At 42.7% G+C, this 12,878-nt stretch overlaps 1 protein-coding gene across 3 annotated transcripts in view; it reads right to left on the bottom strand.

Moving 5' to 3' along the window:
* Positions 1–11,785, bottom strand: part of LOC116842090 (proto-oncogene tyrosine-protein kinase receptor Ret) — an 87,908-nt gene extending 76,123 nt beyond the window's left edge. Inside the window, exons 1-2 of one of the 3 annotated variants that reach the window (XM_032810793.1) lie at positions 11,710–11,785; positions 11,539–11,635 (exon numbers count right to left, since the gene is read on the bottom strand). The gene's annotated coding sequence lies outside the window, so the exon portion shown is untranslated. Of the gene's footprint in view, positions 1–264; positions 284–568; positions 824–11,538; positions 11,636–11,709 lie in introns of those variants that run through there. The other 2 variants (XM_032810792.1, XM_032810794.1) reach the window with 2 other exon arrangements.
* Positions 11,786–12,878: the final 1,093 nt, after the last annotated feature.

Genomic DNA, 12,878 nt, shown 5'->3' with positions numbered 1-12,878 from the left:
GGCGCGTGCGGAAATTCGCCGAAAAACGGCGGAATCGCGATTGATTTTTGAGAAGGTTGAATGGAGCTCTCCGCCTCTTGCAACACGGCGCTTTACGCGCTGCTGCGTGGCCCGTCGAGGAATGTCAATATTTCGCGAGAGAGATAACAGTGACAGTCATTTTCATCGTGAAAATGCTTGTAAACGTATATATATCTGACTGGTCGCTATTATTGCGTGCCGTCGGTCGAAAATAAGACGAGGTAATACCTCTCGTTGCCTCACCATGCCACGAGAAGTCAATGCGTGTTGATTACACGGAATGAGACCCCGTCGGTCGTTTCCGTTCTCTCTTTCTTTGCCAACGTGAAGCAGCGGGTGGTGCTTTTAAATTAACATACTCTCGCGGTCTCCCGCTTTTACTCGTATACACGGCACGACGGTCGTAAAAAAATTGCGACCGTAAAACCCGCGAGGGTTGAGAGTTTTTCGCGATGCGCGAGACAAAACAAGATCGACGATGAAGCCATCCGAATGAATATCTGATGGATATCCTAAGCTGTGCAAAATCGAACCGAGCCGATCGTACCTCGCGAGATCCGCTATTCTTCCGGTCGTGGTCGCACGACAAGTGAAGCGACATGGAGCAGCAAGAGCGGCGGCGATCGCTGACGACTCTTGGGGACGACAGGTCGCCGTTTCATCTTCCGCGATCGCGTAGTTGGACGATACTCTTCTCCGGCGAAGACGTGCAAATACGTGGTGTACGGTGTACGCGGGGAGGAAAGACGCAGCACACCCCAACGTCGCGACGTTACGGCGTTGCGGCCGATACTAACCGACGTCGGGACGCCCGCGCGTTATCAGACACAATTTTCCACGCGTGCGCACGGCCCCCGAGGAATCGGCCGGCGGGGGCGGCTGGGACGACACGAGGGACGACGTGGGGTGCCACGGACAGACCGGCAGCGCGCCGAGGGAATCCCCTACGGCCCCTTTGGGAATAGGCGCGACTCCTCTCCTTTGCACGTCGTTCGGACGAACGCGCGAGACTATTCGTTCCGATTATTACTGCCGTCTTTCTTTCTCTCTCTCTCTCTTTCTCTCTTAGCGTGGAGGTAATGACTCTTGGTGAGATCTTACGAAGCGCCCCGGCTTGGCTCGTTTCGCTTTTCGTCTGTGAGGGTTAGCCGGTGGAAACGTCGACTCGAAGACGCTGTTTTTAACATTTCGATCAACGAAGATCGCGGGTCATTCGCTGACGATTTTCTCGGACGCGGGTCCATACGATGCAACAAAACGACGCGAGCAATTTATAGCGCAAATATATTTTTAGAGAAAATATGGAGGATATTTGAATACTTCGTGAAAATATGCAGGATATTGAATACCTCGTGAAAGCTTATTGCTCTCTCTCTCTCCCTCTCAATCAAGTTTAGTTATTTTCGAGATAAATTATTTCATCAATTTGTACCGTCGAATTCTCGTCATCCGCCAAATTCGTTACGTTCGACTTGTCCCTCACGTGCGTTCTGTTCTTTTATTTCTCATATTTCTCCCGTATACGATCAGCCGACAAGCTTGGTTTCGCATCGATCGTGCTCTGCCACCTGCGACAGGTTTGCATTATTCGTCGCCAAAAGTTTCTCCTAATTCAATTAGCTCATCGATTCGCGAGAGACCCGTGTATTGCTTCCTCTCCGTTCTCGCAGAGGACTCGTGAAATCGAAGAAGCCAGCCCGTATCGAGCCTATGTTTAGGGGAATGCCGCCGGTATGTGTATGTGTGTCTGCGTCCTTTCCTTCCTTATTTTCCTTGGGGGTGAGCTTAAGCGTGAAACATGCGTCTGATTTAGAGCGCGACGCGCTTAGACGTCGGCGCGTTTTTTCAGCCTCGCGGCCGTTTCATTCGCGACGGCAGGCGTCCCGTCATTTATGATTTAGCGGCTCTTTCTCTTTTTCGCTAGGCGACGAATACACTTAACTAAATGCTTCTTCCTCGACCAGGGTCGTCTGTTACGTTCTCCAGAGCCCTGGATACCCGAGCTGTATCGGAAACTTTATTTCAGGACCATCCGACGTTTAAAATAAGAAAATAAGGAATGATACAAAGCGAAAAGACGAGAGAGATATATCGAATATTTTCGATGGAAAAATTTTTTTCACAGTTTGTAATATAACTTGAACCTTGAATATCCGCGCTACACTAGAAAAATTATTTCAGAACTGAGAAAACAAGAAATAACTAAAAATTAAAAGATGAGAGAGATGTATCGAATTTTTTCGATGAAAAATAATATTTCTCGTAGTAATACAAGCTCGAGGTATTAGCTTCCCGTTTTCTCAGTCTTCGAGACGTTACTGCAACTTCCTTCCTGAGAGAGGTGACTTCTTCCTTGAGCGTGTTTTAGCGAAGATTGCGCGTCGGCTCGCTCGCGGAGTTTGCGAAAAAGTTGAATCGATCGGGGCGCGCATAAAACCGTCGTCCAGCGTGGTGATTTACGGTTTACGCAACAAAGTCGCCGCCGGTTGCCTTGGAGTGATGCATTCGTCTGGCGCGATATGCGTTTTCCCGTCAACGTTGACGAATCGACGACGAAAGCGGCGGATATGGAAAATCCAGTGCGATTTGTGTCAGCGTGTTTTATTCTCTAAGCGAAATTGCGGGAAAACGAGATAGAAAGAGAAGAAAGAGAGAGAGGGGGGAAGGGGAAATAGAGAGATTTTCATTAAGAAGATCGGTTGGCATAATATCGGCAAATTCCTTGACGAAGCAAAAGTCCGTAATTTCTATTAATGTGTACATGGAATACACGCAAATGTTGTTCTCGACACAATAATTACCCCACATGAATGTTATTTCGCGTAACATCTCGGCGATTTAATTCGATGTATGGGCGTAACGAACCAGGGAATACAGTGTAAATATCGCCGAATACGCAGGGTGTGTCAGAAGTCACGCACTTTCTACGAAACAGTCTCTTTAGCGAACGTTGGTCTATCTCGAAAACATTTTCCGCTTGTCCCCGAAAGGTCGACGCGTTGCGCACAAAACCACATTATTTTCGCGCTCTGATGCGAAACTTCTTTCTGCCGATTCCTGTCGTAGACGTGTTAGCGCGGAGCTGACGTCGCGCGACTCGCGAGGCGCACCTCGTATATGAAATGCGAGCGTATCTCCCGCAGAGGGGGAAATAATATAATGACCAGGTGGATAGCTGATTGGTTCCCGCGTACATACACACGCATACACACATACGTCGTGCACTGCGTCGAGACCCTCGTCAGAGGCGAAGTAGTCGAGAGATTAAAGTCCTCGTCTCACGTAATCCACATGTTTCCATACGATTCTTGCCACGTGGCTGCAGTAATTGCGGCGTGATATCAAACTCGTTTTTCTTATTCTTTTTCCTTTGGTAAAACGACGACGTTACTTCGCACGGAAAATCCAGAATCCAGAAATCTTAACGAACATAATTCTTGTGTTTTTAGCCGAAACATTTGGTTTGTTCGTATTTTATTAGAAATTTGCTTAATTCAACTAAAGTTTTGTTTTTCGTGTGATTTATAAAAATTATTCCAGATATATCGCGCTCGACACAGAGCCTTAGAGGTTTTACAAAATTTTTAATTACGGCCTGGCTCGTTGTTTCGAAAAGCGGATTATAAGCGTATTCCATCGCGTTCCTCCCCTTGCTCTCCGGAAAAATTATAGCGTGCTCGCTATTTAAGAGCACATCCTTCTGAGAATTCACTCTCTCCCCCTCTCTTTCTCTCTCTTTCTCTTTCACCCATTCGCTCTCTTTGTTTCTCTCCTCATTGATCCCTTGACTAAACGCAGTATCTCCAAATTAGCGTTATCCGGCATCCTCGCGATCTTTGCACGCTATACAGTCGCTACACGGCACGTTATATTAATCGATACACAGTGCACGAGGCACGTAACGTTTTATTTGTTGCGACGTCGATGAGAACACGAACGATAACGCGAACATTATCGCGCACCTATCTCCCCACGAGTGGAACGCTCACTACAACGGTCGTCGTGAAATTTTTATCTAGGTTCGATAAAATCCACCCCGTGTGTGAGCGTGAAATATCCCCGTAGATTGTAGCGCGGTGACGTTGTTTACCATTTGGTATTACGGATGGTCAAGTCACGAGCTCGCCATCGTCGTCGTATCAGTCGCGGCAGCAACTCCACCCCGTATAGAGTGTTTTGAAAGTATTATTTATGAAAAAGAATTCTTTTGCTGGTATTCTTTTGTTGGAATAAAAGTTCATCGTTGACATGTTTCCCCGGTGAAATTTTCGTTATGATCCTCGAGTGTTTAATTGGACAGTTTTAAATTTTCCGAGGAGAGCATGAAGTTTTGTCACATTTCAAATAAAAACGAGATTCTGTCTCTTAAGGATAAGGAAAATAGGTCTATGCTGAAAGAAACTACTTGGAAATTTATTTGTGAGACATATAAGGTTTATTTCTGTGACATAAAGTTTACCTCTATGAAACTTTATATCCCATAAAAAAATGTTCAAGCACTTTTTTATCAAACGGTGGAGAATCTGGAGAATGGACTTCACATTTTATGACATTCAGATGAATTTTTCAACGGAGTCGCTTTTTCGAATTAGTCAACTGTTATAATATACGCATATGTAAACATATTGTGCGTAATCGAGAAATTAGTGTTTGTAAAATATTAAGGCTATTGTCTCGAATTGTGCAAATCAGATTCATTCCTCAATTTTAAGTGGAAATATTCAGTCAATGATTTAAAGAGAGTGAAAAATTCACTCTTTATATAAATGAAATATCACTCGAACTCGAGTGACTTAGTGGCCACTTTGCTTTTCGGATATAATTTTAAAATGACATACACAAACTTGACAGCAACTTTAATGCATATTAAATCAGCGGCGAAATTCAGCAATATTGAATCTTTTATGACTAATCGGATTGTACTTATATTTATCACACAGAATGACGAAATAGAAATACGAAAAGAGTGATCAAAATTTGTCGCAAATAATTCCATATGATATCATAATAAGTGTAATATGAAAATCTAAGTATAAGTCTTAGTAAATTTGTTGCTGCATCAATACAACAAGGAATTTACATTCTTATACAGCGTAAATTTAATAATTAATTTAATAGAATATATTTACTTCATAAATATCGATAATGTATATTATCGATTGTCTCACATCGTAACGATCACGAAGGTCTATTTGGGTTAGAGAGTAGAGCCTATAAATATTTGAATTTTTGTTTCTGAATTTTTGACGAACTTCTAACGAAAGCGGTCGGTATTCGCGAAGAGATGCAAAAAGAAGGATTTTACAGAATGATATTACTCGGCAGAATTCTTTTGTGAAGCTTCACGACGGCGATTGAAGTGGCATAAAAACGGGAGGTAAAATCGCGTTTGCGTCGCTCCAAATCGAGCGCCCGTATCTCAAAGTGCATGCCTGGGCGAGTGCTTTAACCCGAAGGAGTTCCGTATTCGAGAGGGACGTTTCGGGCAAGGAAATGTAGCGCCCCTTGCATCGTAGTAGCAATGGCTGGCCTGGGACAGCGGCGCGCACGAGGGGTGCATTTCAATTGATCCAGCGCTATCGCGCGAGGAGGGTTCGTTGACCAACATTATCGTATATAACGAGGTGCACGCGAAGTCTCCGCTCGCTCCCTCGCTCTCTTCCGCCCCCGTTCGGTGTCCTTGAAGAGCAATCGCTTCCCCATTAAGGTCATCGGGGCCATCGCGCACACTCTCTCTCTTACGGTGGTTATGTTTAATTATTTCGACGAACGCGCGTGAACACTCGTGATTAATTAATTGATTCGTTTGGAGACGGGATTAATTGTTTTCTCTTTTTTTTTTTAATAATTCAACGTTTTTAAAATAATTCAACATTGATTATCTCTCTTCGGCGAAAATAATTGTTTCCTCCGTCGAGAAAACAATTCGCACGGAATTCGACAAATCGACGCGGTTTCCACGGCGCGAAGAGGTTCCATCGGATTCTCTCCCTTCCCTTCTGAATTATTTAGGCGATTCTCCGTCGGTTCGTTGGCATCCGCAATTCGCAGGAAACGCGCGATTTTTCCCGAACACCTTTTAGGCGTATTAAATCATCCGCGTCGTCGTCGTCGGTCCTTTGTCTGTGTTCGCGAAGCAGGAGCTTCTCTACGAAGGAGAGCGAGCGCCTAATGGCCGCGGCAGATCCGGAATTTCTGAACGATCGCTCGTTTATTTTCGATTCATTCAGCGCGCTCGTCCGCCCGATTGTCCGCGGAAAAATCGATACATAGGGCGAATACGACTGTTCCCTTCCTCTCCCCTTCCTGTTATAGTCTTTTAATTGCTCTGTTCGTCGACGCTCGATATACAAGGGAGTCGAATACGACGAGGGCCTTCGATAAACAGCAGCTTCTCTGATGAGTTTTATTTCAGCAATCTGACTTTTTGAGCTTTCATCGCCCTTGTCTAATGAACGAAAAATAGATACGCAATTTATACACCATCACCGGCGCCGCACTCGTGGATATATATATATATATATAAAATAACAAAAAACATTTATATCGCAGGCGGGCGAATTTTTTGCGGATCGCTAAAAGCATCCCGGGGGTCGTTAGTCTCGCTAATCTCGGCTGTGTCGCGGATACGAATTATTGTTGTGGAACGTAAATTACGTCGCGCTAAACTAATTACTACATTTTGCACGATTCTTCGCGGAGAACCCGATAAACAGAACGGCGACCCTTCGGCGTATCGAGCTGCGATTTTTCCGCGAACTTCATCGCGCGACTCTCCGCCGCCGACGCGAAAATCGCCGATATTTACTTCGGGACGGATGAACGAGCAAGATCAGTTTGCGTCATCTTCTATTCGGTTTTATTTGTGGCTTCTCTCTGCACCTTATTTCGCTTAAACGACTGTATCTTCTCGGGGAATGATCGCGGTGCGCCGATGTCGCGCGTGCACATACACGAAAAATTCCGGTAGTTCCGATTCGCGCATTGCTTACGCATTATTACGCAAATGAGATGAATAACGGGGCGTACTGTGTACGTCTGTGACTGGCAAGCACTGTGATTTATCGAGAGGTCGATACGGATACTGATGATGTCATATACTATGGCCTCGCCGCGCGACGCAATGTCGAGAGAGGACACGGAAGATGTCCTCTCTCCGTCTCTCTCTTTCTCTTTCCTTGTTTTTAGGCCGGGGAATTCCGGTGAGTCAGAGCGGCGGAATCATCCCCTGAGAAGAGCGACTCGCCACATCCTTTCCTCTCGCAACAATCGCGCTAGGAAAATTAATTCTTTTATAGTCGTCATAAAGGGCGTAAGTTAAAGTACCCGACTGTGGAAATTTTCTAATTATCCTTCTTTTTCGAGTCTAATGTCTTCAAATTTGCTTTATACTAACGAAATTAAGTCGGCGTTAATTTAATTTCGATCTTTTCTATTCTTGTATATTATAATTAATTGTAGCAGAAAAATTGATTCTTTAAGGTTTATTTTTTCAAAGACGTAAGTCGGAATATTTTGTTATTTGAAGGTGACTGGAGCTTTTTTTACATGATCCACTTGATATCCTTCAAATTTGGTTTATAATTTATATAAGTTCATTTGATTTATAGTTTTCTCTTTTGATAATTTGCAACTTGCAACTTGATTATTAATACCGTGAAGTAACATAGGGAGTATTACAAATTATTGCTGGAAAAAATATCTTCTCACGCTATCCGGTTATCTCGAAATGGGCAGTATTTGACATAAATTACCTTTACTAAACATCACGAGGAACTTCGTCGCGAGGTCAGTTTACACTGAGAGAGAAAAAATAGTTGAAGAGAAAACTAATTAGTTATTTTTGGCCCGAACTATATTTTTTATAGTAAAATGGTAGTAGTGACATGCATATGAGATTATCGTCACTGATATCATAGCATAATTTAATTTAAAAAATGATTTTCTCGATCGCGATTTATTGTAATCATTTTTCTGCGTGATTATAGTTGCAAACACTAAACAATTTTTCTCTAGCATGCGAAAAGGTGAGAAAAATATACTCTCGAAATAACAGATGTGTGATAATAGACGATATTATACATTATATTCGAAAAATAGGTTGATAGGTGAAATCGTGACAAATGAAAAAATGAAACGGCCATTCCGGGAAACGAAACGTTGTCCCGGAGAAATTTACGAATAAACTTAGAAGATAAGCGCGTTCAAGTTGAGAATAATGATATTTCCGAATAATATATTTCAACGTCCCATTCTCTTGATTCAAGCGCTTCTCGATTTACCGCGGCTTTACATAATTCTCCGGCGCGTATTTTAGAAAAGCTGATATCTCGAAACGACGACGGGTCGCAGCGTCGTGTTTTCCGCGCGTCGATCCATTTCTCTTCGTCTTGTTTTCTTTTTCCTCTCTCTCTCTCTCTCTCTCTCTCTCTCTCTCTCTCTCTCTCTCTCTCTCTCTCTCTTTCTCTCTCTATCTTTCGGCGAGTTTTTCCGAACCCCGCGCCGAACATTCTTTGCAAGTATCTCGCTTCTTTATTAGCAACAGGATCAATTGCCGGCTGTTTCACGAGCGTTATCAGCGTTTACGAGTCAAAGATACTGCGCTTTTAACGACCCCCGCGGCAATATCGTGAGCTTAATTTACAATTTGTAACGCGGAACACGTTTACGGCGCGTTATGCAGGTGCTACTGGCCGCGAATCGATTTCTCCCGATCGCGTTTCGCCGTCACGGAGCTTCTCACGAGGAATTTCTCTCCGAATATCCGTGACGTTCGTCGCGAATTTTCCCGCAGTGTTATCCCATGGGATAACAATGTGACGGCACGTCGTGCGAGCGAGCGTGATCACTGTCGGCCATGGCATTGGACGTATTTTGGTATTAGGGAGCGCTACGGTAAACGAGCTTGGAATCGTCGGCGCGTACAGAGCCGATCGATCGGCGATGGGCGACGTGAAACGTCGACGGGCGCGTCACGACGTCGGGAAGAGAGGAGTCCTGAATGGATATCCATCTGTAAGACGATTTACCGTCGTTACCGCGATTAGATTGGATCGCGAGCGCCGGCTCGCGAACGGATTGATTGACCTTGCGCGTCCAGCAGTTCGGCTGGGCATCATTAGCTCCGCATCGCGACGCATCGCATCACATGGCGACGCGACGCGACGCGACGCAGAATAAAAATGCTAATCTCCCGAATGACGAGGTTTGGCGAACGCAGCGCGCATTGTTTCGAACGCACGCTCGTGAATTATTCATGGTGAAATAGCTTAGCGGGCCGCGCGCGCTGAGCTTAATACCGCGTGCGATTCCATCGCGGATAAGGCCGGACTCCGTTTCACCACTGAGGGATCGTAGCTGAGGTACTCGAAAACGCGGCACACAAATATCGCACGCGCAAATATCATACCCGTTTTTAACGGGCAGCTGTGAGACGGCTCTTTGCGAAATAAAAAGGAAATACTGGTCGACTCGCGTGATTGCTTGCTTGCTCGCTCATCTGATTTAGGCTCGCATGAATAGTTGTTACTTGAGACTCGAGTGAGATACTTAGATTTCAGTTCAGAGTTACATGCAAAAAAAAAAACTAGTTTCCAGAGCTAAAAAATAGTTGTGGCAGATAAGATGTGTCACTGAAATAAGGACAGCTAATATTGATATTATCGAAGCTAAATTTATTCGCTGTTTAAACTTAGGCGCTACAGCGAGAAATATTAAGTAATTGCTAGAAACAAATGGTTGTAGCTGTACGGCAAACTTCTTTAATATATGCATACAATAAGAAATTTAGGAATAACTGCCATTTTCTTAGTTACTTGAAATAATGTGCATTTTTAATGTCACCTAATATGTTTATATTTCATAGCGAATGCATTTTAGCTGTCATAGCCAATTCTTAGCAGTGACAGTTAAACGATTAGCCTTTTGACTAAGGTTGAATCAGCTACCGCGGTTTGGCTGATATTGCTAAGTCTTTTCTTTGCGTGTAGATACGAGTTTTTCAGCTAAATCACAATTACAAATTTAATATCACGTATAATAATTCGATTAAACAACTCAAATCTAACCGGAAGGCGCGCATTAATAATTATTTTTTTAGATTCGTTTTAACAGCACACTGTGAGAGAAAAAATCTCAGAAATAAAAACTATTCGATGGGTACTAATAACACATATATTCTCTTTTATATTAATATAAAATATTTCTCAAATAAGAAGATATACATTTTTTTAAAATCTTAACTTCTCATAGCACAGCAATTGTTTATTCTATTTAAATAAAAGAATTTAGATTTGAGTAAATATGTCATTAATACCGAATAAATCTTTTATTTTTTAGATACTTTTTATCTCAGTGTGAGACACTCAGATTTGAATTTATAAAAAAGATCATATAGATATTTTAACCGTAATTACAAATATAACATCATATATATCAAATATTTTAATTGAAAGAATTCAGTTTGAACTCTATAGGGCTCATATTAATAATTATCATTACAAACTCATCTCAAGTAAGATACTCAATTCAACAAGTGAGATTTCAGAGTTAGGTGATCAATCACGATTACAAATAAATGTAATATATATATCACAATTCAACTGAAGAATTTGGATCTACTTCCAAATAAAAATTTGAATATCTCATAAGACAAGTCTCAAGCAACTATTAATACGAGCCTTAATCGTATACGATTCAATCGACAAGCGAGAAGAGAAACAAATGCGGAAAAAAGATCCGTGCCATTTTCAGTAGTTTTTACTTTCAGACACCTCGAAGTAGTCGCGAAGAGTGCAATTGCGAGAATTTTTCTAAGAGATCCCGCTGTTTTGAGGAAACTTTTCTTTCTTCGTGAAGAAGGAACTTAGAAAGAGAAAGAGAATGAGACAAATCGCCGTGTTAGCGCAGCCTTATTTTTCACGCACACGCTTTCGCGATAGGGTGAGTCTGTCATGAGGCGAAAGGGTTGGCACTCGACTTGGCATTGACGCAAGGCACTAAACAACGTTATTTCGCCGCGAGAATTACGTTAGGTTCTTTTCCTGTGACCGCTGCGGGCGCGAACGCAACAGGGGACGTTGTGCACTGCGTGTTTTTCACCGGAGGGAAGACTCGTCGTCGCGACGAGACGCAAAGAGGATCACGGGATGAGATAGCGGCTCGTCCTACTCACGGAAATGTTTCAGCGAAAATTAAAACGCGGCTCGCGCTTCCACAGTCGCGGTGTAATTCCACAGCGCGCATTTTTTCCCTTTACCTTCCATTACCGAGGAACGCGCCGGTTCCCGGCTTCCACCGCGGCGAGTGCATTTTTCGTATCGAGGCAAAGATTCCCGCGCGCGACGTGGTCGGTAATAAATCTCTCGCGGCGATGTTAATTAAACAAGCCGTTGCGGCGTTCTGCGCCGTATCTTCCTGGTCGTTATCGATGGGCGAGATATTTACGCGCGAAATATATTCACGTCGTATCGCTTGTGTATTCGTTACTCCCAATTATTCAGTCATACGTAGGCATACCTAATTAAGACGAATACGCCAGCAACAGCCAATGCTGTCCTCTCGGCGTTTCCGTCAAGTTCTTCGTTGCAGCTCTTACGCAATGTCTATCTGCGACCTGTTGTATATTGAGACGAAATCAATTATGCATATGCATTCAAGAGTTGAACTTGTATGCAAGAAGACACATACCGTGAAAAAGTAACAGAGAAATCCTGTTAATCCGTCGGGAGGCCTTGACGTAGCACGATTGTAAAACCGCCATGATTCTAAACTGCGAATCGTTTGACCAACGATAAGTCGCACTGCTTGCAACGTCTAGTCACATCACCTCGATAGATATAGTGGCGGCACATATCGGAGAACTGGGGACTAGAACTGCAAATTTAGCCAGGATTCAAACCCGTTGTAACAAAGAGAAGCATGAGAGCGGTCACCAGCTTGATTTCAATGGCCAGAGCTAGGCGCATTTTCGAGCCATCTAACAAAGTGCGCCTTTAATACGTTCGTTAGGAGCATTTTCGCAGTAGTAACGATAAGATACGCCTGGTTGTACTCATGTACAATGATAATAAGTTAGAAAAGGACAGACGTCCAATCTCACTCTATTCTTGTCTCACCACTGATGAGCGGAACGCGTGACGTAGGCACGAATATAAAAAAATAAACAAGTATACAAGCTTAAACATGCTGCTCATATTTTTTGCTTATTTTTCGGCAACCACAAAATCAATATAATTAAAAGAAAACAAAGTTCTCTACAATTTATCCTATTGGAATTCAGAGTTTATAATAATACTATTAATAACGGTTCGTTAAATAAGCCGTGGAAGCGTGCGTACTTTTCGACGTCGCTGACAGCCTTTTTACTACCATTTGCATTTTTTGCGCATTTCTTGGCAACCACTGAGAAAAAAATTTACTAATTTTCAAAAAACGTTTGTTTGAATAGTACTGTGAAGATATTTGTTTAAATTAATTATTTTCTAAAATTAAATAAAGAAGTTTTAAATATAAATTTGTTTCTTTAATTTTAGAAAATAATTACTTAATTTAAACAAATATTTTCACAGTACTATCCAAATAAATGTTTTTTGAAATTTAGTAAATTTTGTTCTCAGTATAAAGATATTAAAGATACAAGGGGCACTATCTGCCCCACAATTCATCTTATTGGAATTGGTAGTTTATAATAATATGAATAATATCAGAGACTCGAAACATCTCGGTTCGAATCCCGACTTATTAAATTAGTGGAGACTCGAAACACTTCGGTTCGAATCCCGGCTTAAAGGGGATGCTGGAGTGGACGACAAACTTGTTAAGCGTCGATAACGTAGAGGCGATTAAAACGATTCAAA

The sequence above is a fragment of the Odontomachus brunneus genome, unplaced genomic scaffold, assembly GCF_010583005.1.
Source record: "Odontomachus brunneus isolate Ranch 3 - 2012 unplaced genomic scaffold, Obru_v1 Obru_scaffold_021, whole genome shotgun sequence".
Lineage (NCBI taxonomy): Eukaryota > Metazoa > Arthropoda > Insecta > Hymenoptera > Formicidae > Odontomachus > Odontomachus brunneus.
This window is presented reverse-complemented; position numbering and strand designations above follow the sequence as displayed.